The 26018-nt window shown below is 36.8% G+C and overlaps 1 long non-coding RNA gene across 1 annotated transcript in view; it reads left to right on the top strand.

Moving 5' to 3' along the window:
- The window catches only part of LOC106730188, a 187763-nt gene that overhangs the window by 69236 nt on the left and 92509 nt on the right, over nucleotides 1-26018 (top strand). The window contains exon 3 of the long non-coding RNA XR_001366625.2: nucleotides 19318-19392. This is a non-coding gene — a long non-coding RNA (uncharacterized LOC106730188). The remainder of the gene's footprint in view (nucleotides 1-19317; nucleotides 19393-26018) is intronic.

Raw genomic sequence — 26018 nt, 5'->3', positions numbered from 1 at the left:
GGTAGGAGGGCAACAGAAAGAGTAGCAACAAGTCCCTCTGCAGCTCTGCCTGTTGCATCCCCAGTTTTCCTCGGTTTGCCTCCACATTTGTACAGTACAGTTACTGAGCACCAACATGTTCCAGGCACTGTACACATAATATTTTCAATACATTCACCAGTGCTAAAGAGTAGATGTTGTCACTCTACTTTTCTAAAGGAACTAAAAAATCACAGGGCACTAGAATCTAAGGAAGAAAACGATTTCCAGAGATCACTGGGAAAAACATTGCTGTTCACTCAGGATTAACTTGAGTTCAGGAAACTGTGCAAGGAGGGTAAGTGACTTCCTAAAAGTCAACATCCTGGTGACTGGAACACGTGGGATCCAAAACCTGGTCTGTGGAAGGGGAATTTGTCACACTGCTCTCTGTAACCAGGGAGAGACTGAGTGTCCTGCCCCAGGAGATGGCCTGTTAAATGTCCAGGCCCTCCAGGATGCCTTGTTCATTTTTCACTGACACCACAGGGCACTTTCCTTTCTGGGTAAATTCAATTTTCATAAAAACCTGCCTTATTCTACTCCACATATATCTAAACTCATGCAAAAGACACATTTTCTCATGTTCTCAAGTACATACAATAAATACTTGAATTTAACCTTTTCCTGTATTGTAGTTAACCCAATGATTTATAGAACTTGTTTTTACTTTCTCCATCCAAACAATAAATGGTTGTTTTATATTTATAGCAACGTAAGAAACCATCTTCACAGAGCTTAATAGCCAGAATTTTCATTTAATTGCCCTAGCATTAAATGACTTCTTGTCTCTTCAAATGGCTTGTGGAGTAGGTGCAAAGTGGACTGACTTTTCATGACTAAGAACTTCATAAATTGAATTTAATGATTGGGTTTAAGTCACTGCATAAATGTTGAAAAAACAAAAAGTATACATATCCATATATATGTATACACATGTATATGTGGATATACCAAAAATCTACAGCATTTTCTTGTAGCTAGCACAAATTATGTTTCATATAATACAGGTTTTTGTCAAAACTGAAAGAAAATGGTAATAAATCACATGTTAAAAAAAACCAACAAACCTCATCCATTTAATTCTGTGTTTTTCTTCCTATACTTACAATAAACAATGAAAGAGAGATTTTGGTTCAGAAATAAAGCTTTCTATAGTTTTATTTCAAAGACTATTGGTAAAATTTTATACAAGACATGTTTCCTGACTTTTCATTTCTGTGTTCTTGTTTATTTTTTAAAATATGGCATAATACAAGGTAAACAATTAATAATCACTTTCTATCTTTCCAGTGGGATTGTAAGCTTTTTTTTTCCCCTCCAGACAATTGTAAGTATGTTTGTTTTTCTGTATTCTTCTACTACAGCAAGTTGTGGGGAAAATATGAGACTCAGAGGAGGAGGAAATGAGGAAAAATAATCCATCTTTCAAATATGGGGGCAGCTGTTTCTTGGATGTATGATGGGATCTCTTGGGAACCAAGCAGAATTTGAGAAGGTCTGCCCCTAGTGGCTCTAGTGGCTCTTCTCATGATGGATAAACTGCAGATTGACTCAGCACAGCTCAAGAGAAGAGTTTCCTCTCCTTTCCTTATCCTCCTTGCTTTCCCTTAGTTAAAATCAGCAGATAGTAACTCAGATTAAAACCCACTATCTAGATATAAACAACAGTGCTGATTAAATGGATCACTTTGCCAAGGGAGATGCAGCGGGAGTGCCCATTTTTCATTCAAATGTTCCAGCCTAGTAGAAGTAGCTTCCAGCTCTAAATATATTGAATCACCATTAACCTACCAGAAAAACAGGAACACAGACAAACACATTCTTATTAGATGAACATGTCAGGTTGTCTGGTAATGCAAATAATTAAATAGAAGAATTTATTTATAGCTTTCAAAGGGTCCTGACAAAATTCCTTCTGTCAGAGGAACAATTCCTTTCCCTGAGAGCAGCCCAGCTGCAATCTTGAAATCTGAATCCTTTGGAGTTTGGGGATGTGTGTCGGTTGCTTGTAATGAATTTGGTTAGGGTGAGCCGTAAAAAGTAAATGTTCTTGGTACTTGCATCCTGAAGAATGACCCAGGATCAGCAGCATCTAACGTCACGTGGGAGCTTGTTAAAACTGCGGAATCTTGAGTTCCACCCTCCACCTACTGAACTAGAATCTGAATTTTAAAAGCTCCCCAAGTGATTTGTATGCACATTAAAGTTTGATTTTTAATCCAGCTCAATCTTTTGGAGGGTTTGTTAAAAGGCAGATTGCTGAGTTCCATCCCTAGAGTCTGACTCAGTGGGTGTGGTCCGAGAATGTGTGTTTCTTACATGTTCCCAGGTGATGCTGATGCTACTGGTCCAGAGACCATACTGAGAACCGCTGCTTAAGGCAGTGCTGTCTGATAGAATTATGCTGTGAGCCACGTGTGTAATTTATAATTTTATAGTAGCCACATTTTAAAGGTAAAGTGTGAAATTATTTTTAATAAGTTTTACTTACTCCAGTATATCCAAAATGTTATTTCAACATCAGATCAGTATAAAAATTATTTCTGAAATATTTTGCATTCTTTTTTGGTAGTAAATCTTTAAAATCCAATGTGCATCATACTTACAGCACATTTCAATTCGTATTAGCCATATTTCAAATGTTCAGTAGCCGCATGTGGCTGGTTAGGTCTGCCTTATCAGATAGCATGCTAGGGCACTGGTTTTCAAGTGTTACTTCAAAGACTGTGAAACTTTTACTGACCTCGGGAGAAATGAGAAACATAAGCTAAATTTACTCCATTTATTGATTCTTCTTTATTTGGATATGATCTTTCTTCATTTTTGCTGCTGAAATGGTCTCTTTAATGCCGTGATTTTCAAAGTGTGGTTCCCCAGACCAGCCTCATCAGCATCATGTGGGAACTTGTTAGAAATGCATATTCTTGGGTTCCCCTTAGACCTACTGAATAAGCAACTCTGCAGGTGGGGCCCAACGATCTGTGTTAACACAGGTGATTCTGATACATGCTAAATTTTGAGAACCACGATTTTAATGAAATGATGGTGTAATTTAAAAAATGGTAGATTTTAACAATTTTTTATAACCGTAATTGGCAAAATAAGAAATTGTCAATTTTATGCTAGTCCTTCAATTAAAACATGTATTTTTTTTTGTTGGTTTATGAAATCTGAAAGTCAGAAAACGAATGTACTGTAGGTTAGTTAAATAATACTTTGTGCTGCTGTGGATAAAATACAGTTTATAAAAAAATAGAGAAAGACCAGGAAAATGAGTGTGTATATAAGCATATAAATGAGTCCCAGAAAGTCAGTGCTTGGTTCTTATTAGTAACACCTTTATGCAATTACTGCCGGAAAATGAATACACTTGCTAAACAACACTTACTAAGAAAATTCACATTTCCTATGCAAAATAGTGAAAATGAGTCAGAAGAAAAATCCCATAAATATTGATGATCTCATTCTCCAGCTCTCTGGTAATTAGTATTTTGCTTTTATTGCTACAAAAGTTGTTCTACAAAAATTATAATATCTGGTCCTTAAAAAAATAAGGAAACAAAATCTTTTACCAATTGTACATTTCCTTTCAGAAACATTACTAAATGTGGCATGAAGTTAGCATATTAAATTTGGTTCCTGCAGCCAACTAGGGGAGAGTATATTGAAATGGAGTAGAGTAGGTGAAAAATGAAATAATATAAGGAATTAAGCATGAGTGATCGGACAGGTGGAAGCAAAAGGAAACCTAATAACCTAAGGAAACATGTACGTGTGCTCAGGGGTATTAGCTCAAGGACTTGGAATCCCAGACCCGGGTTCAGTTTCTGTCTCCATATATGATGTTAGCCATTCTTTCCTAAGGCTCAATGTTTCTAAATATACATGAATTGCAATGGCAGAATATGTCAAGACTGTTGATTAGTGAACCAATGTTCTTAAAAATTTTTTAGATTCCTAAGGAAAATGGGCTTAAGAACTCCAAAGCATTATTATTTCCCTTGTACAAGAAGTTCCTGTTAGGCCTTATCCAGAGGAAATTCAGGGATATAAAGAGAAAATTTACTAGTTCTATTGTTCTGTGTGAATAAGGTACTTACCTCTACATAAAGCTAAAATTAGAAATCTTCCCCTTTGTAGTTTAGAGGTCTAAGAGGCTCTCTTAATTTCTAAAGCTGATGCCAAGTGGATCATTATTCATGTGGAGACTGTAAAGTAATGCTGTCCAGTATGGTAGTCACAAGCCCATGTAACTGTTGAGCACTTGAAATGATGCTAGTCCAGATCGAGATGTACTATAAGTGTAAAATACACACTGAATTCTGAAAATTTAGTATGAAAAGGAATGTAAAACATCTCATTAATCATTTAAAAATATTGATCAAGTGTTGAAATGAGGCTACTAGAAAGTTTAAAATTACTTATTTGACTTATGCTGTTATTGCTATTGGACAACATGGCTGTAGAGTAGTATTTCTTAAATATTATGAATGCTATTAAGGATGAGATATAATTTCCTACCATGCTTTGAGTGACTCTGAAAACCTACACTGCTTAATTGAAACCTATTGGCTAAGTAAACAGGGACTGTGCCCAAAAGTACTTCTTTCAGTTTCAACAGAGCAAAACCTCAAGTTCTGTGACTCCCTTTACAAGTACAAAAGAGGAAACTGGAATAATTATTCTTGTAATTCAGGAAAAAATACTTCTCTCTGAAAAATTTAGATAGTGTATGTCGTGTTTTTCCTTATTTTTATTATAAAATACAGCAAGCATACAAAAGAATGTATGAAAATAGATGTGTATAGTTTGAAGAAAAAATAAAATGGATTCCTCTATTATTAGCACCTAGGCTGAGAAAAAGAACATTTCCATATCCCAGAAGTCCTCTACATGTCCTTCTCCTTCTCTGGAAGTAGCCACAGTTCCTTTACTTGCTTTTCTATATGGTCATCATTGCATATTTATATGTTCCTTAAGCACTGTATTATTTAGTTTGGACCATTTAAAAACTTTATATAAATGAAACCATACCATAACATATTCTGTGACTTGTTTCTTTTAACATTTAATTTTTGAGATCCAATCATGTTGGTTTGTAGCTATAGTAAATTAATTTTTATTGCTGTATGGTATTTGATTATGAAAATATATCACAACTTATTGACTTAGTCTGTTGAACACATTGAGATTGTTTTCTAGTTTTCATTGTAATAAACAATGCTGTAATACACAACCTTCTACATATCTCCTGGTATCCATATACAGGATTTCTCTGGATATATACTTAGGAGTGGGAACATTAGATTATAAAGTATGTAGGCAAGCTTAATTTTACTAGGTAATGCCAAGCTATTTTCTAAAAGTATTGTACCAATTTATGTTCTCACCAGCAGATTAGGAGCATTCTCATTGCTCTTAAATCTCATAAGCAGTTTGTTACATCATACTTAAGTCTCGCAGTTTTGGAATGTCTTTCATGTGTTTAACTTTCCTGATCTGCCATGCGATTGAACATCTTATCTTGTGTTTGTGAGCTATTTGTGTTTCATTTTTCTGTTTAGTTTGTCATTCTTGCTGATTTGCAGTTTTAAAGTATGTTTTGCATTCTGCTACATAATGTGTTGCAATTATCTTCTCTCAGTTTAGGCTTGTCTCCTCACCTTTTATAACACTTTTGATCAACAGAGGACATTAATTTTAGTGTAGTCAACATTTTCCTTTATTTATTTATTTTATTGACATAAGTCAATTTATAATGTATCAATTTCTGGTGTACAGCATAATGTTTTAGTTTACTATGTCTGTGAGTCTGTTTCTGTTTTGTAGATGAGTTCATAGTGTCCTTTAGTAGAGAATAACCTTTATTTTGTTGGAGGTTTACAGGGACACCATGACCTGGCCCACGGGGATGGCTGCAAGAACAAAGAATGCCAGCAGCAAGAAGATTACAATCAACCACACCCTGTCCCTTATTTTTTGTATAAAAGGAGCCTGCCTGTATTCTGACTAGAGCAGGATGGTTCTCCAAGACATTAGTCTGCCATCCTCTCAGTCTGCCGGCTTTCCTAATAAAGTCGCTATTCCTTGCTCCAACACCTCATCTCCCGATTTATTGGCCTGTCTTGTGGCTAGCAGAATGAGTTTGGACTCGGCAACATCCTTTTTTTCTTTTCTTTTTTTAGCTTCCACATAAGAGTGATATCATATGGTATTTTTCTCTTTCTGGCTTACTTCATTGACCTTCATTCTTGATAGCTTCTTTTGTCTATATTCGAGTTCACTATTTCTCTCTATTGTGCAATGTCTTACCTGCTGTTAAATCTGTCCATTGACTGTTTAATTTCAAGTGCTACTTTTTTAGGTTTGCAGGATTAAACATGCTTTTAATATTCTGTATCTGATAATTCAAGTATTTGAAGTGTTTTGGGTCTGATTGTGCTACCTTTTTTCTGCTGGCTTTTAGTCATGATCTTGATTCCTTGTGTGTTTAGTAATTTTGACCCTTGGTTTGTTTAGTGTTCCTTGGAAATTTATCCATTGAGATTCTTTGTGTACTGGAATGAAAGAGACTGTTTCCTGTAAAGAATATGCATTTGCTTTAGTTAGGCACCCCGGGCATTCCCAGTCCAGGACTACTTTAAATATTATTGACTTCAGGTTTTACTTAGGGTGCTTCAGAAGTGTAAAGTTGAGGTGCCAAGTTATGTGAGGGTCAGATTGCAGTTACAGATTCTCTGGGTATTATTTTTCCCCACTCTACTCACTGCCAAGTTATGAGACTATTAGTTTTCCATGCAGTCTTTTCTGGGGTAAAAGTGGGTGGTTTATTTTAGTCCCCTCTTTCACTGAGTTTAGGTGTTTGGGCCCCAGTTTTATGAGGGCTCTATTATAGGACATGTAAACTTGGGTGGTCCCTGGGCTTTGTCTTTTTTCTCCAGAGCACAGAAATCTATGCTCAAGTTTACTGGGTTCAGCAAATGTCCTGAGAGTAAAGCTGATTCAGTACTATCTTCCTAGTTACTCCTAACTCTTTCTCTCATATGGATGCATTCAAGATGTCCTTATATTTTATCCAGCATTTTTAGTCATTACCAGGAAGGGCTGGTACTGATACTTAGTGTGATAAGTTGCCAGAAACTCAGTTATCTTGAATTAGAATTATCCAGATAAACCCTCACTTTTGATAAAGGCTTGCTTATCAATTATAGATTTGTTGTTGGTTCTTGCAGAGTTTATATAATCATTGAGTCTCCATTCCTTGAACTTCCAGGTGAAGCTGGCAAGGAAAGGAAAGGCAAAGGCAATTCAGAAAGAGGTAATACGTAATTCCATAGGGTTTAGAAGGAAAGTGTGGAGAGAAAGGAGACCATGTAGCAACCCTTTCCTTAATAAATACTGAATCATTGTGCTAGTATTGTACCTATGTTATCTCATTGCCATGCCTTTGTAAAGCAGGCACAATTATGGATTCTTTTACAGATAATATAGCAACTAATATTAATATTTACTGCAGGTCAGGTCATTGCCAAGTAGGTCACATGTCTTTTTTTTTTTTTTTCAATTAGTACTATTTTACAGATGAGGAGACAAAGGTTTAGAGAGTTACTTACTCATTGTCACTCAATAGCCACCAACAAAATACCCAGAGAGTGCTTTTCAATTTAGGGTAAGATAATGATATTTGGTGTTCTATATGAAATCATGCCTGCTTTGCCTCCTCATGCCCTCAAAAGAATAGTCCTAAAGTATCAGTAACAACAACTAATACTTATAAGGTACTAGACACTCTTCTAACCGCTTTACATGTATTACTCAATCCTAACAACAACCCTGTAAGGTGGGTCCTATTACTATCATTATCCCCATTCTAAAAATGAGGAAACTGGAGTTGAGAGACTTTAAGTAACTTGCCCAAGGTCATACAACTAATATGTGGAAAATCTGGGATTTGAACCTGGATGACCTGTTTCCACTTTCTGTGCTTTTGACTGCCATGCTGTGCTGCCTCTCAAACTGTGAACTAAGACTGTGAGAATGTAAAGGAGATTCTGCTTTGTGATAGGATCAGGATTTCTTGCTAACAAGTAGCCCAAACATATTCACCAGAATCAGGAGGTGGTTAAACAAGTGAGGGATAAAGAAAGGATTGGTATCATGTTTCAAAACTGTTGATCTTAAAATGAATTATGGAATGGAAAGGCTATCTGTCATTGCCAAGACTGATAACCCCTGAGAAGACTGTTGTGTGGGGAAACAAGTGTACAGAAATGAAGAGATCAGCAGAAAAAAACAGCTCTCCTGAGACCCACTGTCAATTTCTTCTCGTATTTGTGTTTAGCTAGGTGAAAATTATCAAGTGAAACACAGGCAAGTTACTAGAACTCTTGTGTATGTTACCAATCTTTGAAAGAGAATTCCTAAGCTACTCTCTGTTTTTGTTTGTAAGAGCCCAAAAGATTACCAATGGTTAAATTATTTTGCAAACTGTTTATGACACCATTAAATATAAGTGGTTCTGTATGCCTGGTTTAAATACTCATTTACTCTGTGAGAGTGAGCAAATGAGAATTTTAAGGTCATAATTTAAATTATTTTAGTGAAAATTTATACTTAAGGAAGAAATACAATTACTTGTTCTGATTAAAAAATTATTTCTCTTAAAATAATAAACCCGAAACTTAAACCAAAGACTCCTTCTCTAGAGGAAACTAAAGAGGTAATTTTTTCTTCCCAAGTTAGCACTTTTGTTTAGCTTTCCAGTAGGTGTTATTAATATATATGGGGATCTCAGTTTGAACCTGGGCTAGGGTTTAAATATGTGTGGATATGTCTGGTAGACACATGAGACAGCACCTAAAGAAGATTTGTAAGGGGGAGCTTCCAAGGAGAGAACACATTATAAAGAAAAAAGGAGCCAGGCACACGTGTCTCAGTAATTGAGATCTGGTTATTGTGGGGAGCAAGCTGCCTATAAAAGTCAAATCACAATCAAAACCTAGAATTCTGTGACACAGTCATAAGCATCACTACTTTGGAAACTGAACAGATTGTAAGTCAGTGTTAGTGGACATTAGGCAGTCATCAGGCATTGTCCCCATCTCACTGCACATCTCTGGCACCTCTGGAGATCAGCAGTGTGGTCTGGCAGAGTGCAAGCGTGGTGACAAGGCAGGAGTGCCTAGTGAAATGGAAGTTTTCAGCAGACGTGGGAGAGAGCCATAGAAGATATGGGAGTATTCATGAGCACAGCTGGATTCCAGAAGCACCTTACTTCAGAGAGCACTTGGACTTTCAGAGCACTTGAGAAAATTTTAGAAGATGTTGAGGTCCTGCTGGATGGAGGTTGGGGAGGCCTGAGGAAACTCAGGGTTCAGTCATATTTATACAAGAAGATTTTCAATATAATTAGAGGCTATGTATATATAATCATGCTGCTAGACATATAGATGTCATAGGATTTACTGTCCTTAGAGAGCTTTCTAAAATGGTCAAAAGTGGTTAAAAGGTACAAACTTCCAGTTATAAGAAACAAGTTTTGAGGATGTTATGTGCAGCATGGTGACAGTATCAGTATATGTTAACAATATGTTTAACAGTATAGTTAAGTAATGTTTACAGGATAGTGAAGTTTGCTAAGAGAGTAGCTCTTAGAAGTTACCACAAGAAGAAAAAAATGTAACTGTGAGGTGATAGATATTAACCAAACTTATTGTGGCAATCATTTTTCAATGTATACATATATCAAATTATTATGTTGTACACATAAAACTACAATGTTATACAGGAATTATATCTCAATAAAACTGGAAAAAAGCTTTCTAAGCTTGCATCAATCGACACATCACTGTTTTGAAGTTTAGCATTCTTATATTTGTATTCTTAGGCTTTGTGCTTGAAAATAATAGAATCAGAAAATATGAGTAAGTTTAAAACTTTATGGTAATGATCTTTTAATATTTGGATTTTATTACTTTTCATCTATTATTGGGTAGAGAAGGCTTTGAAGAAGAATGGCTAATGGGCAACAGTTAGAAAACAAATTAGTGGCTTTAAAATTGCCACTGGTGAAATAAATAGATATTTTCCAACACCTATTTATTTAATAGTGCATTTCAGAGAGTAATTGGTTAATAAATATTTGTTAAATAAATTTTTCTGATAAGCCCATTGGGCCTTGGGGAGTTTAATTGGCTAGTTGCCGGTCACCTAGCAATGCAGAAGTTTAAGAACAAGTTAGGAAGGCTAAACTTTCTAGTGTGAGATCAGAGAAAACCATGAATATGTCAACTGCAAAAACATACAACGTGTAATATTTTTGTTAATCCCTCTCCATATTTTATACATCCATTGCTACTGTAGAAACCGATGCTCTATAGATTGTGGTATAAATTTTTCTCAGTAGTTACTTTTTATTAGTGAATCAGACCATGTCTGATTTATATTTAATTTTATTTGATTTTATTTGAGTTTCACATAATTATCCAGGGAAATTCTTGTCAGAGTTGACAGGAAGCTTTGGGAGGTCCAGAGCTGTCCATTTCTCCTGGAAAGTTGGGAGCAGGAAGTCCACAGTCAATTCCACATGGAGACTGTGAGCAGGGCTGAGTTAACCCTGGCCACATCAGGCATTGTAAATTTTCATTTCATTACCATTTGGTTTAACAACTGAAATAATAGAAATAGATATTTTATGGCAAAATGGAATTCACCTGTTGACTAGTTTGACAGAAAATGGAGACTGCTGATTTAGGACACTCCATCTTCATTTTTATAAATCATTATAGTAAACTTATAGTCCTATTGGCATTTATGGAGTAGCTGTAGTGCTGAGATCTATAGAACGATGATTTGAGAACTTGTGTAAGAAAAGAATGGGCCCAAACTCAGTGTCCTTCAGAAATGTCACAGCAATACTGTGTAGTTTTTCTTTGTTGTAAATTATGCTTTGCTTGTTTTGGACTAGTAATTGAAAGTTTGAAATGTTTTTCTGTTGCATTACTATCCTGACAGTGCTGATTGAAAGGCATCTTAGAAGCTTGGGGAAAATTTGTTAGAGAGAATGCACTGTTTCACTTTTCTGCTTTATTCTACACAGAGGCTTTGAGAAAAGCCCAAGATATTACCTACTTGGGTTTCTTTAATGTCTAACATGTCTGTAATCTTCTTTATTTGGAAAGTCTATGAACTATGTCTACATTGTAAACTATGTTTTATCAAGCCTTTATATCCTGAGTTGGAAGGCGCTCTTCTGCATCCTTTTTGGTTGCTCTCTCTGCTCCTGTACTTCAGTCTTAAGCACTGGCTCCTTTATTTAAACAAACCAACAAGCTCAACTAAACAAAACACTTTCCCCCTAACTATCAAAGTGACACATACCTATTGACATGACAATGAAATAAATCACCTATAGTGTCATTTCCCAGGGATAACCACTGCTATGACTTTGATTTCTTTCTTTCTAGATGGGGGTAGATGTGTAATTTTTAGTTTTGTTTTTGAACATTGGCTTTGCAAGGGGTCCATGAGCAGGCGCTGGCTCCCCACGGGTTCAGTGTTATTACATCAGAAAAGGGTCTTACTTTCCATTGGCTTACTTACTCCTAAGACCTACTCAGAGAAGGGGAGTCCAATTATTATTGACTCATTTCCTTTCTTTTGCTTAAGGAGATAAATCTGAACTAATTGTGGGAATTGAAACATTCTTTTGACCAAGTAATGCTGATATATGAAAGTTTTTTCTAATTTATTTGCTGAAAGCAGAGCATTATCCACTAAAACATGTTCATTATGACTAATGGTCTTTTCCTAAGGCAAGATAATCACAACAGTATTCTTAAGAAAATTCTCTATATAATTGGGGTCAAACTCATAGTTTTGTGTCAGTGTTTTCACTCAACATTGCATTACCAGCATTTTCCATGTCACTAAGTATTTTTCAAAAACATTATTTTTGATGGCTTCATGAAATTTATTGAATTGGGAATACCATCATTTACTCAACTAACTTTCCTATTTTGGATATTTTGGTTGTTTCTATGTTTTAGAAACATTTTTGCTTTTATGAGACCATGGCAAAAATACTTGTGTATAAACCTTTGATCTTATTTAAGACTACTTCCTTGAGAATATATGCTTTAAAGATTCAGTAACCTCTTAATTGGTCTTCATAACTTCAGAGTCTATCTCCTACCTATTGCTGCCAGGTGAATTTTTCTAAACCATCAAAACATCGTCCATCCCATGCTCAACAGCCTCCAATGATTTCTTATTGCCTCGAGAGAAACTTCTAGCTTCCTTAGCTTCAGGATTAAAGTACTTGACAGTCTTGTTCCTTCCAATATCTATAATCTGTATCCTCTAAGTAATTAGGCTCTTTGGAATGGCTTTGCTCTCACACAGCACGCTTCTTGAGTACTTTCACTGATTATTTCTTTTATATGATTTTTTTTTTAATGGAGGTAATGGGGAGTGAACCCAGGGCTTCATGCATGCTAAGCATTTGCTCTACCACTGAGCTGTTACCGACCCTCACTAATTATTTTTTATGCTCTCTTTCTTTCACCCTATCCCAAACCAAACATAAAATACAACTGTAACAACCCCAGTGATGTATGGATTATATTGCATGTCCCAGATAAAATATTTTAATTCATCCTCAAACATCTCAGTTCTTTCTCCAAGGTTTCTGCTCCTTCTCCCACCCCCAGCTTTTCTGGATGTGCCAGGACTCTGTGTGTGTGTGTGTGTGTGTGTGTGTGTGTGTATGTATGCGCACACATGTAGAAAGGGTCTGAAAGAATACATACCAAACTTTATCTATGGGAAAGTGCCCTGGGAGATGGAGTTCATAGAAAGGATTAAGGAAAACTCATTTTACTCTGTATGCCTCTGTATTGTTTTAAACTTTTTATAAGTATTCATTTATTTTGAACTTAAAAACAATAAAAATTAAGTGTATTTGTTAAGAGAACTTTCACAGGGTTGTGGGATATAATGGAGGTGGGATTTATGAAGTTGCTTTCTTAATTTTTAAACATTATGCTGTATACCAGAAATTGACAACAACATTGTAAACTGACAATACTTCAATAAAAAAATGGGAAAAAATAAATTTCTATGTCTTAATAGAGCCTGCCTTGATTACTGAAATTCACAGTTGTTTATACCAACACAAAGTCTTATAAAGTTGACTTCCTTGGTCTAGGAGAGCATATGAAAACCTTGAAATTGTTCAGAATAATTCTCTATTCATGTAACTCTCTTCTGCCAATTTTTTTGTACTTCATACATAAAGGTTATTTACTTACTTTTGCTTTTTGTGTTTAGTGAGGGGCAATGATTGCAGGTACACTGCTTTCTCTGTGATCTTGGGAATTTCACAAATCCTTTTGGGATTTTTTCATCCAGAATATGAAGGGATTGAACTAGGCATATCTTCTCAAGGACCTCTGGTTCAAACAGTTTCTGATTCTGTTAGGTAATAGAATTTTACCTGATTACTGGCTTAATTTGGAATGGTTACTTTCTCTTAAAAAAGAGGTCACTCCAAACCTTTTTATGTATATGTATATGTGTATATATATATATAATTGTCTTTGTCTCTCTGGACTGTCCATGTGGATGCACTCAAGACAGTGCCTGTTACGTAGTATATTCTCAGTAAATGTTAGTTTCCTTTCTCTCTTCATCAGTAACTTTAATTTGTGAAAGGCACACTTTAAAAAGCAGCAAATGCTATGTTTTATATTTATACAACTATAAAGGAAATTCAGAGAATCAAGTGGGTGCTTGAAAATTGAGATGTGGTAAGTATGAATATGTACAGAGAGGTTGTGTAATCCTTGCTCTAACTTGCTGGAATACAGACCCCCAGAGTCCTGTATCTTATTTTCTTATAGGACTTTAGGTTGTGGCCAGTAACAGAAGTATTATAAAAGTCAAGTGCATCTTTGGTGCCATATAATGAATTGGTTAAGGTAGTCAGCAACCAGGAACCTTAAATCAAATACTATAGTGCCACTGATGCCTATTAGGCACAAAAGATACAGTGTCAAGGGCTCACAATACTTCTAGGAGCCCATGAAATTGTTTTAATTTCTTTTAAAACCAGAAGAATAAAATAAGCTTTTAGGTTGGAGAATATATTTTAGTATATAACATTAATATATACATCCTCATACCAATGCAGTTGAAAAGTATAGTCTATTATAATTATTATTTTTAATGGAGGGGACCACAAAAATCATAATGTAGCCCTGGATGCTTTAATGATGTTGTAGACTTTCCCTCAGGAAACACATCTCCTGAGCATGTCAGGCTGAGTAGTGTTTGTCTATGCTAATTTCACCATTTCCTGAGATGCAGCAGGAAAGGATCTTGTTGGGGTGGTCAGAGACCCATCCACTGCATGGATCTTTCTGTTTTTATTCCTGGCTCCAAGAGATAAGCCAAACATGAAAACAAAACAATACAAGCAGGTATTTATAACAAATCTCAGAGCCTCCTAACATAAGATTAGAATCTTGGGAGCAGAGACTTCCCTCTTATCCTAGACTTATGTAAATTTAACATATAAACTCCATGAATATTAATGAATTTGTAAAGGAAGGTTTAGGGGAAAAAATTCAACAATAGCCATATATATACACACACACACACAAAGACTGGTAATCTAATTTTGGCTGAATCAAAGAGAAAATATGAACTGCTTGAAAGTAAGTTATGTTAGAGTAGAGCTGACTTTCTGAGCTATGGGAATGCAGGTGCTGTGAGAAGAAAGCTCTGTGGCATAATATCTCAGTATAGAGGATCCCATGTAAAGTGGGACATTTGGTCAGTAAATTTGGTAAAGTGGAGATCAGCCACTGTAATTCTAAGCCCACTGTCCTGAGAGCTTAACTCTGAGAGTCTGCCTTAATCTAAAAGGCAGCCTTAGCTGGAGGGGGATGTAATTTGGTTGGAGAGGAAAGGTAGAAACTGTTTTCTCTCACCATTGGATTTGTGAGCTTTACTTTTCAGTTTAGACTGATCATTTTAGGTTAACAGTTTCTGCTTATAATAACTAACGTATCAGGAGTACTTTCTATGGGCCAGACACTGGGCTAAACACTTTACATGGTTGATGGTTTAATTCTCATAGCCACCCTTTGGGAAGGAACTATTATCTTTCTTATTTTACTGATGAGGAAATGGAGCTTAAGGAGACTGGGTGACTTGTTTGAGGTCTCACAGCCATCCAGAGGCTGGGACTGGACACTTGGGCTGCATTCTGACCCTTGCCATTATCCCAGTGGAACCCATCTTTGCAGATCCTAAAACCAAAATGCAAGAGTGTTAGGGAGTGTTATGGGTGGAATTGTGTCCTCTTCCAAATTCTTGTATTTAAGTCCTAAATCTAGTACCTCAGAATGTGACTTTATTTGGAGATTGGGTCTTTACAGAGGTAATCAAGTTAAAATGAGATGGTTATAGTGGGCCTTAAGGATATGACTGTTGTCCTTATCAAAAGGGAAGATTTGGACACAGGGGCATGCATAGAGGCAAGACATTGTGAAGAGACCTAGGGAGTAGATGACCATCTGAAAGCCAAGGAGAAAGGCCTGTTATAGGTCTTTCTCTCACAGCTGTCAGAATGAAACAACTTTGCCAAAACTTTGATTTTGTACTCCTAGCTTTTAGAAAATGAGACAATGAATTTCTGTTGTTTAAGCCGCTCAGTCTGTGTGTGGTACTTTGCTACGGCAGACCTTGCAAACTAAGGCATCTTTTGGGTGGACTAGTCGAATAACAAGATGAGGCCTCCTAATACTGTTTTGGATGGCCTAAGCAGACTCCTTATTCTTCTTGCAGGTAGAGAATTACCACATGTAAGTAACAGATTTTTTTTCAAGAGTTTTGGGATGAACTGAAAATAAAGATAGTCCAAAGGTTTGGGGGTAGTAGTGTAAGCACATTGAACTACAGATTCATGGCAAAGTAAGACTTGGTACACAGTAGAATTAAGTTGTCTTCTATGCCTTTCAAATAAATGACTTCTTTAGCATCAGATATTATTAGCCGAAATGAATTTTCAACTCAATCCAAATACTTAATGATGGTAGTGATGATGGTAGCGTTATCTGTCCTTAAGGACATTTAGATGTCCTTGAAGCAAAGGGTAATTAGACTGAACTGAAGTGTTTTAATCACAATTAAAGATATGTCCAATAATACTGGTTCAGATTGCATCAGATACAGAGTTATTTTGGCCCAAATAATTCAGTAGAAAGTTTGGTAGGATAATAATAAAAAGCTTTTTTTTCTCCCTTCAGGCAGATGAATTTAAAAGATTTCTTTGTAAGACAAAGTGTTATAACCACAGTTGCAGTGCTGCTCACATTATTTGCATATAAATAATTTATTTGCATACTAATGAAGGGAGTAATTTATTCTTCCTAAATTTCTCCCTCCTTCTCCCACAGTAGTGGACATGATACACCAAAAATGGTGAGACTAGAAAGACTGAAAATGTGAGGCTGCTCTGTTAAAAGAACAAAAGGCAAGAAGGAAAATTTAATTTTTTTTTTTTTTGGCCACTCTCTTGTCTTTACTAACTGGGATTGTTAGGAACTTCCATAGTAACTAAAGGAAAATTGTTTAAGACATTCAAGATGTTAAAAAAAAGATACATATATATATAAAAAATACACAGCATCTGTTGTATATTTTAGTGCATGTTGGTACCCAGGGCCAAGACTTTTGTGCCCTTGGAAGAAATGCAGGCATTATTATTACTTTTATTGCCATCACTGTTATTAATAATAAAGAAGATTGTTATAGAAATGAAAGTGAGGAGGCACCAGCAATGCTGACCTGTATGAAACCTTTTGTAATTTAATGAAAAAAGACAAGACAAGACAGCATTTAGAGTATTACCTATTTTTTGTGTGTATATGGAACTAGGGTCAAGTAACTATATTTGCAGATCACTTTTTTAAGGGCTGTGTAGTCAATCATATTCATAGTAAATGAGGAAAATTATAATTTTGTATAATTTGCCAACTGAAAAGTATAAAAAGGAAAGCTTTGGTAGGAAACTTAAAAAAATCCCCAAAAGTCTACTTTTATCAAAATACATGTGGGGGGAGATTTATTTTAAATCAACTGATCAGACTATGACTCATCTTCAAGGATGTTACTGGAACTGGCTATTTGGATCTTACCATCATTGGAGGTAATGCTTGATCTTTTCAATGACCATAAAGATGCTTCAAAACAGTGACATAAGCTGCACTTGGCAGAGTCCACAGAGGCCACTGCAGCAACAAATGTATTTAAGTGTTTAGTCCAGCAAAGACGTGATGTTCATCTTGCTTTTACTTCTGCTACGAGGGCAGAAATGAAGAAACATTTATTTGGGCTACATAAAGTCATTACAAATGAGGAAAGAGGGCAGCGGAGCATAAAGAGCAAGCAACCAGTCCTTGTCAGTGGGAAAATTAAGAGAAGTTGTGGTGCTTAATGTCGGCAGAGGTGGAATGAGCAGGATGTGCACCCACCACTGTCATTTCTAGACTGGCAGGAACCCTAGACTCACACAGCTGATCTGGGCAGGGATTGTGCTCCCAAGTTATATCAGTGTGTTGAGCTCTGAGAGCCGTATGTGGCACTGAGAAGAAGTGGAAGCAAAAGACAACATTACCAGGCTTCAGGTTCAGGTAGAGGAGGAAGAAGAGGAAGTAAAATATGTAGACAGCCCAGACTCCTCTTCAGTGAGGAATCCCTTTCATTGTGTCCTGGAGAAAAGTTCGATCAAGAGTATAGCCCAGTGGGACCATAATGTCAGCCTGTGGATTGACTGCATCAGAATCCCTCAGGGAGCTTTAGAAATAGACTCCTCAGAGGTTCTGATTCAGTAGATATGAAGTAGGACTTGGGACTCTGTATTTTAAAAATTCTCATCAGGTGTTTCTTAAAGCCAGTCATGTTTGGGAACCTTTGATTTGAGCTCCAAAAGTAACACTGAGCTCATTACTATTCTGTTCCTGGTTAGTTGATGTGGTTATAAATTGCCATATTGTTTCAAGCCAAAATGTGCATGTTTAAAACAGCTATCCATTTTTGGTTCCCCGTAGGCTTTTTGAAGTAATTTAAAGGTCTTAAATCAAGTTGGAGAATTTGAATTTGTGGTGGCACTAGTCATCATAGTTTATGATCTTATCCAGCAGCAAGGTAGTCTGGGAGCAGAGAATGTCAATGATAAAACAACCTGGATTTGGGGATTGGAATGATGATGATCAATGAACTGAAGGATTTTAGGATGTTGGAGAGGATAATGTTGAAATGACCGTCCATTGCTTGGGAGACAGTTGAGGCTTTCAGAGCAGGTGTGGACTCGTGTATAGGGAGCTGCTAACTGACCAGGAGGTTGAAGAAAGCAGTAGGCTGACAGGGGAAATTCAATATGCGTCCGGCCCGTGGTTAGCTGGTCTTACACTGATTTCCCAGGCCGGCATGCAGTAGGTTCTCAGCTGGTATTCTTTTGACTGACTGATTATGGAAAAAGGCACATTGAGTCGATATGTGGGGATGGGAGAGGAAAGTGAAGAGATTATGTCAGAAAAGGAGAACTGACTAGGGATCTTAGAGATGAGCAGTTCTTAGAGATGAGAAAATCCAAACTGTGGCTAAAGTGTGATGGGATTGAGAGTGAGAGCTATTGAGAAATTTTCTGGTCATCAGTGTGGATGGTTCAGTTACTGAGAATGATGGCTGAAGATTGGGGAGAAAGAGCAGCTGTGACTCTTTCTCCTCAGAAGTGTTTGAGCAAAGTGTTTGGAGGTGCTATTGATATGAAACAGATATGGAAAAGATGCAGAGAGCATGGGAGGCAAGGTCCTCCCTCTGCCTTGTGGAAGAGTTTGGGCAAGTCCCACATCCATTCTGGGCCTCCATATTCTTTTGAGTTAGTAGCATCCTTTCCATCTCTCTTACAGAGGAGTTGTTGGAGGCTCATATGAGATGTAGTGATCATGTATGTAAAAGCCACTTTGAAAAAAATAGATGATCTCTAAGGGCTGTCCTGGTTTTGAGATCATGAACACAACTAGTCTAGTTACTACACCATATCAATGTTATAAGATGTCATAAAATGTATTACAGTAAAACTGTAATTTCACTTGAAAGAAAAATATCTAAAGCCACTACTCTAGCACAAGCAACTAAACAACCAATAAGCTAAGTGATTTTTATCTCTGGAATTAATAGGCCAAATTTGGGGAAGATGATTCTAATATTTCTTTTTCTTTCATTTAGCACATGTTGGCACCTTTTGAAAGATCCGGAAATCCACATGTTGAACATGAATCTAGGACTGCGGTTGCTGCAAAGGTACCTTCCACAACTTGATTTTCTATATCAATTACGCAGATAGAAATATGATACCACTGAATGCTCCTTTGATTCTGGTATTTCATTTTCAAATTTGTTAGAATTAGTTATAATTCTGTAACTCTAAGTTCTAGAGACTAGACATTTTTCTCCAAGGTTTCTTTATGTATCTCTTGAACTGTGGCTCCTCTTCTGACTTTGGAATATTCAAAACTCTATCCAATCTAGGGAGAAGATGCAGTACAAAGATTAATCTAAGTGTTTCTTAATGTTGGCTTTATTTTATATGATATTGCTTCGATTATGGAGTATAATGTAGAAATCTCAAATATACTTCCAAGGTTGGATTCAGATATGGTTTCTATTAATTGGTCTTTTGCCCTTCATTTCTCGTACAGTATTTGCCAGCTAGTTCTAAAACTTAAAACATACTTTTGGCAAAGGAAGGAGATATTCCCAGATTCAGTGTTCTTCCTTGAAGTGTACTTGAGAGAAACCAAAAGTCCATTTCTAGGAGACCAGTCCTTGGCAGAGGTATTATTTATGGCCTAGGAACATCATAAATACCATAAGTTCTTTATTTCAACCCTTCCTGAATGTTGCTGGTCCTAAGAAGGTGGAGGCCAGAGGTGAAGAGAGGAAAAATATTCTTCTGGGAAAGATAAGATCAATTTTCTGTTTGAAAGGATTTGGTCAATTTACAACTAACTCATGTCTAATGTTAATTACCATACACATCTATTACTTCCAGCAATAAGATACGGAGCAGTTGGCTGCAAGTTATTCCGAATCCTTTTGCTAAAGAAATAAATATAGAAAGCTCAGGGAAATCCTGTACCTAACAGAAGAACCTGTTTGGGAACTAGATATCCCAACACAGATCTGGGGAAAAAAGTTATCAAGTTGTTCTCTGTGCTGTGGATTACAGAGATTAAAAGTGAAACAATGTTAATGGTAGCTTGTAGAAAAGGAGACTAAACAATGGAAAAATAATTTTAGAAGATTAGAATGAGAATCTTTTGTATTACTTTGGTACTTTTCCTCATCTTACATTGCTGTGGTATGACTATGCCATTTCCTTGCTCTGTTTTGCTCTCAGTTTTGTGTACTGTATATTATAAGTTGAATTGTATCTCTCAAAAAAAATCTTTTGAAGTCCTAACCCCCTCAGAACATGACCTTTTTTGGAAATAGGGCCTTTACAGAGGTAACTGAGTTAAAATGAGATCATTAGGATGGGCCCTAATCCAATATGAGAAATGTCTTTATATAAAAAAATGTTTGGAGACAAAGGTAGATATACTTGGAGGGAAGATGATGTAAATGCACAAGGGAGAAGACAGCCATGTGAAGATGGAGGCAGAGATTGGAGTTATGCTGTCACAAGTCAAGGAACACCTGGGGCCACCAGAAACTAGGGGAGAGCCATGGAACATAATCTCCCTCATAGCTCTTGGAAGAAATCAGTCCTGCTGACACTTTAATTTTGAATATCTAGCCTCCAGAACTGTTAGACAATAAATCTCATTTAAGCCACCCAGTTTATGGGACTTTGTTATGACAGCCCTAGGAAATGAATACACTGTACTTACACCAAATCTAGGAACTTTCATTGTTTCCTGCCATCCTTTGCTGCTTATTGGGAAGTTAAATTTCAGACACTCTAAAATGCCTTAACTCTATCCTTCACCTAGTTTTTTCTGCAGAACTGTAGATGAATGGCAGGTAAATATAGTCTCCATTGGGAGGATTCTCACTTGCTCAGAAAGCTTGAACTATATAAGTGATGTGAATAGCATTTGAATTGTGATGCAGATTACTTCATGTCAGGACCAGTAAAACCTTAGACCTTAAGCATCTCCCAGGTGAAGAAATATTGACAGATCTTAACTATGGGGATGGTGTTGTGATAATAACCAATTCAAAGTGGAATATTGCTTTTCTCCAAAGAAGATTCAAACAGGGAGTCAATAACATGAACCTTCACATCAGCTAGTCCAAGATGAAATACTAGCTCGGGCATCGACTAATAAGATTGTCTCACCCCTTGTGTTCTTGTGTTGGAAAATAACTTAGTTCAGTATCTTTAAGATTTATTCATCTTGTACTTGCACTGATCACACTCATTGAACTGCAGACTGAAGCCAAGAACCGTATTTTGAAGCTGAGCTGGTGATAGGCAGACTGTGTCTCAGTCCTTGGAGTAAATCCAGCCATCTTAAATATTGAAGTGTTTCTTTATGATGCTCTGGAGACATGTTCATCATGCTGTATTCTTTGTGATATGCTGAGCCCAACCACTGCATTTGAATGCTTTTCTACAATAGGTAGATTCTCTTAGTAAAAATTACTTGAAAAACTGGTATGAATGAATGACAGAAAATATCCATGTGGACATTTAAAAATGTAAGTAAAACACACCTGGTGAAAAGGGAAAATATAAATATTTTGACTTAACATATGTGTATGTTTGTCCATACTCATATCCATATCCATATTTTTATTTAAGTCCAGTTTATAAATTTACAGAGAAAAGATTGGAGCTTTAAAAATTCATTTGCATGCTCATGAGTACTTCATGTCATCGTATCCTTTACCAGTTAGATGTTGTTAACCACCATTGCTATTACTAATAGTGCTACTACTATTACTATAGTTAACATTTAGTGGGCATTTACTAAGTACCAGTGATGTGATAATTGCTTTGTCTACATAGAACTTTTAATCCCTTTGATAGCCCTATGAAGTATATATCTTTGTCTCCATTTTACAGACTAGGAAACTAAGGCTTAGTGATAAGAAGTAGCTTGGATTAGATCATGCAGTAAGTGGTGGAGCACAGATTAGAGATTCAGAGCTTTTTGACCCTGAGGCTTGTATTTTTATCCACTTTGCGGTTCAGTCTCAAGTGTATGTTGGGAGCACGAAATATCCTATTAGGACAGGTAAAAAGCCTACTCTGAGAGCTCAATTTTAAGTTGGCAGAGATTAGTGCAAACCTGACATGTGCACAAGGAAGCAGCAAGAGGGCCTCAAGAACTGAACAGTGCAAAAGCAGTGCCAGTGGAGAGAGAAGCCATTCCTGGCTCTAAACAACCAGCACCTTTCAGTAAAAGAAATGAGGACTCAGTCCCTTGGTGTATACCTCACGCAGCTGTAGATGAAGACTGAGAACCTAGTGTAATGAGGGCCCTGATCTGGGAAATGACCATCCAACACAACCCTGCAAGGGACAGGAGCATGCAGAGGGTGCAGAACAGGCAGAAGAGGGCTAGCAAACTTGGGTGATTTTACAGGAGGAAATGGGTGGGATGGGACAGCTCTCTTGGCCACCTTTGGTCAAGAAGGGGAATTATAAGTTAATGTAAGAAACCTATACATAACTATTTTAAATCATGGCCATGAATTCTTGGACACTCTTCTCATGGAGAGGTAGGAGTCTATGTCTCCTCTTCTTGAATCTGGGTAGGTTGGTGACTGCTTTAGCCAAAAGAGTATGATGGAAGTGATGCTATGTCACTTCTGAGGTTAGGTCACAAAAGACCGTGCAGCTTATACCTCATCACTCTTGAGCCCTGAGACTCTAGGTAGAAAGTATGATTGCCCTGAGGCTGCTGGATTGGAAGGGTCACATACAAGTGCTCCTGCTGACAGTCCTAGCTAAGGTCCAGCGTTACAGCCATTTGCTTTCCCTTACAATGTGTCAGAGTGTGATTGAGGCCATCTGCCAGCTGAATACAGCAGAGCGATCACCATCAACATCATGTGGAATAGATGAATCACCAAGCTGAGCTCAGCCCAAATTCCTGATAGACAGAATCATGACTCATCATAAAATTGTTGTTGTTTTAAACCACTGGGTTTCAGAATAATTTATGTAGCAATAGATAAGTGGAACCCCTAGGTATGGAATTCATAGTTGGTTAACTATTTCTACTCATTAACCTGGTGGAGAAATGGCATGTGGAACTTGTCATGAGATACAGAACGACAGAGTTCTCCATTATGAGTGGCATTGTGAGATTTCAGTATTAATGCACAGTTTTATTGAATGACATTGGTTATATAGGCAAGCAGTCTGCCTGGAAAAGGAATGGATCATGAAAGTAGAGACTCAAGTCCTGAATTAGATCTTTATGGTTTGGACTCTAGCTTTAGTTCTCCTACTGATGCACTGCCAGAATGGGGGCAAATCTTGCAAACTTGTTAATACTTGGTAATAATATCTGTTCTACCTACTACCTAGGGAAGGATATGTGACCTTGAAAAAAAAAACATGAGCTAGTATGTGTGAAAGCAATTTAAAAAGTAGGAAGAACTACAAAAATATATTACTTCTTGGTTCATTCAGAGAGCTTCATTTATGCTGCTGCTTAGACGTATCACATTGTATTCCCTACTCCTTTTACCTAGAATAGGACAAAGCTCACAGCAGGTGCTTAATAAATGTTTGTTGAAATGGCTTCTTAGAGCTAACACTAGATAAGGGGAAAAAATCCAGTTAAAAGCTAGTAGAGTTTTTTTTTTTTAATAATGTTTGTAGTGTAAAAGATGTTAGAGATAATCCATTCCCATCCATCTTAATTTTCTAATGCACTCAGTAGAGTACCACATATTTGAGCTTGACAAATATTAGTAAAAAGCCAGATGAAGCCAAAATTACTTCATGTCATCCAGTGATTGCAGTGGGTACAATACTTACGAGTTCATCCTTAAAATAGTAAGAAGCATGGTAAGAGAGAAGGATGATGGGAAGAGACAGAGATGTGCATCATTTCAATGATTAATGAATACAGCATTGTCCAAAGTTTATGGCCTGGAAAATCAACATGCTAGAAACATGGAGCGTCCTCTACTGACCGAATGCCTTGGATGCTCTGGAGAGTTACGAGGAAGTTCATGAGCTAGTGCTGCCTTAGTCCAGTTAAACAATCACCGTGAGCCTCTCCTGTGCCAGACCCCACTCCAGCTGCTCAGGAGAGTGGATGTGCTAAAGACATGGGCCCTCCCTTTGGGAGTTTACAGTCTAGAGGGAAGTCGCTGCCTTCAAGTTGTTTGTGAACTGCATCTGTGAAGCAACGTTTCAGATGCTCTCCTTCCCCTGCCCAGTACTTTCTTCCTTCTACAGTTTGGGAAATCTGCTTATAACAACAGAAAGCTATTGTGAAGTTCTACAGATGCAGAGAGCACTTTCTTCCCCTTTATTCATCCTTCTTGGCACCCAGTTCCTCCTCTATCAAGTAGGGATCATAGGTTCTTTACTGTGTTTAGAGTAATTAAAAAAAAATCCAGAATGTATCTAGAACACTGCCTGCAATCCTTCCCACAGTCTCCCTTTTCCCTTCAAAAGTACTGATAGGCTCTGTTTGTCCACAGTGTTCTGAAACTTGTGCAGTCCTCACGAGGATTAGGATATTTTCCTGTGGTTTGACCCAGTTCTGTATCTCTCTGCAGAAGTGGAATGGTAGGGGACAAGAGCTACTTGTATTGCAAAATTTAAAGAGTGTCTAAAAACTCCTTATCTCCTAATAGCTCTATCTCTGATGATCCCTAAAATTCCATCGGAAATCTATTTCTTGGAGCTATTTGGTTTTTAGACTCCCTATTAAACTGCAAAATTTCTCCAAGCCAGAAGGAGGCAGTGGAGCGTAGTGGAAATGGGAATAAGTTTTCAGCCATACAGACCTGAGTTTAAATACTAAATCTGCTTTGTTGCCTTGGACAAGTTATTTAACCTCTCTGAGTTTCAGTTTTTTTTTCATAAAATGTCTTGGACAGTTGTTATATGGCATGCAAATAATGTATGCAAAATGGCAGACAGTCAATAAACAGTGGTTTTTATACATGAGCCATCACATCAGTTTATCAAAACTATCATAAGGTAGGTAATTAGGGAAGGAAGAACCAACCAGGAGGGTGAAGAGGGACCAAGAAAGGAAGGTGGACAGGCCTTCAAAATATTGCCTGTGTAGAGCAGGGGATCCATGAATTTGAATGGGAAAAACTTAAGTTTTTATTGTCACTAAATCTAACTGAAATTTAACATTTTCTTTTATTATGTATAAAAGCAACAAACCCCAATAATATCAACAGTATCTGTGAATCATAGATATTTTTATAGCATATTACATTGGTTGCAGATATTTTAAAATATCATGTATGCTAATCACTACTTTAAAATTATGATAAATATTATTCTTGCTGCTGACATGCTATTTAAATATTAATACAAAAAGCACAACTACTACTATGTCACAAAATTACTTTAAAAAATGTTTTGATAACAGTATTTTAAGATGATCTCCTTTTGCAATCTTACTCATTTGTTTTATTTATTCTGCAAAGAGGGCCATACAATCCCACCTCCAAAAGAATTGGAATTGAGATCCCAAAGAGATACTTGTACTCCCAAACTTGTTGCAGCACTGTTCACAACAGTCAAGATATGGAAGCAAGCTGTGTCCATTGATGGATAAATGGATACAGAAAATGAAGTTTATATATACAATGGAGTATTATTTTCAGCCTTAAAAAAGGAGGAAATTCTGCTATTTATGACATGGATGGATCTGGAGGGATTATGCTAAGTGAAACAAGCCAGATACAGAAGGACAAGTACTATATGA

This window comes from Camelus ferus, chromosome 5 (assembly GCF_009834535.1).
Source record: "Camelus ferus isolate YT-003-E chromosome 5, BCGSAC_Cfer_1.0, whole genome shotgun sequence".
NCBI lineage: Eukaryota > Metazoa > Chordata > Mammalia > Artiodactyla > Camelidae > Camelus > Camelus ferus.
This window is presented reverse-complemented; position numbering and strand designations above follow the sequence as displayed.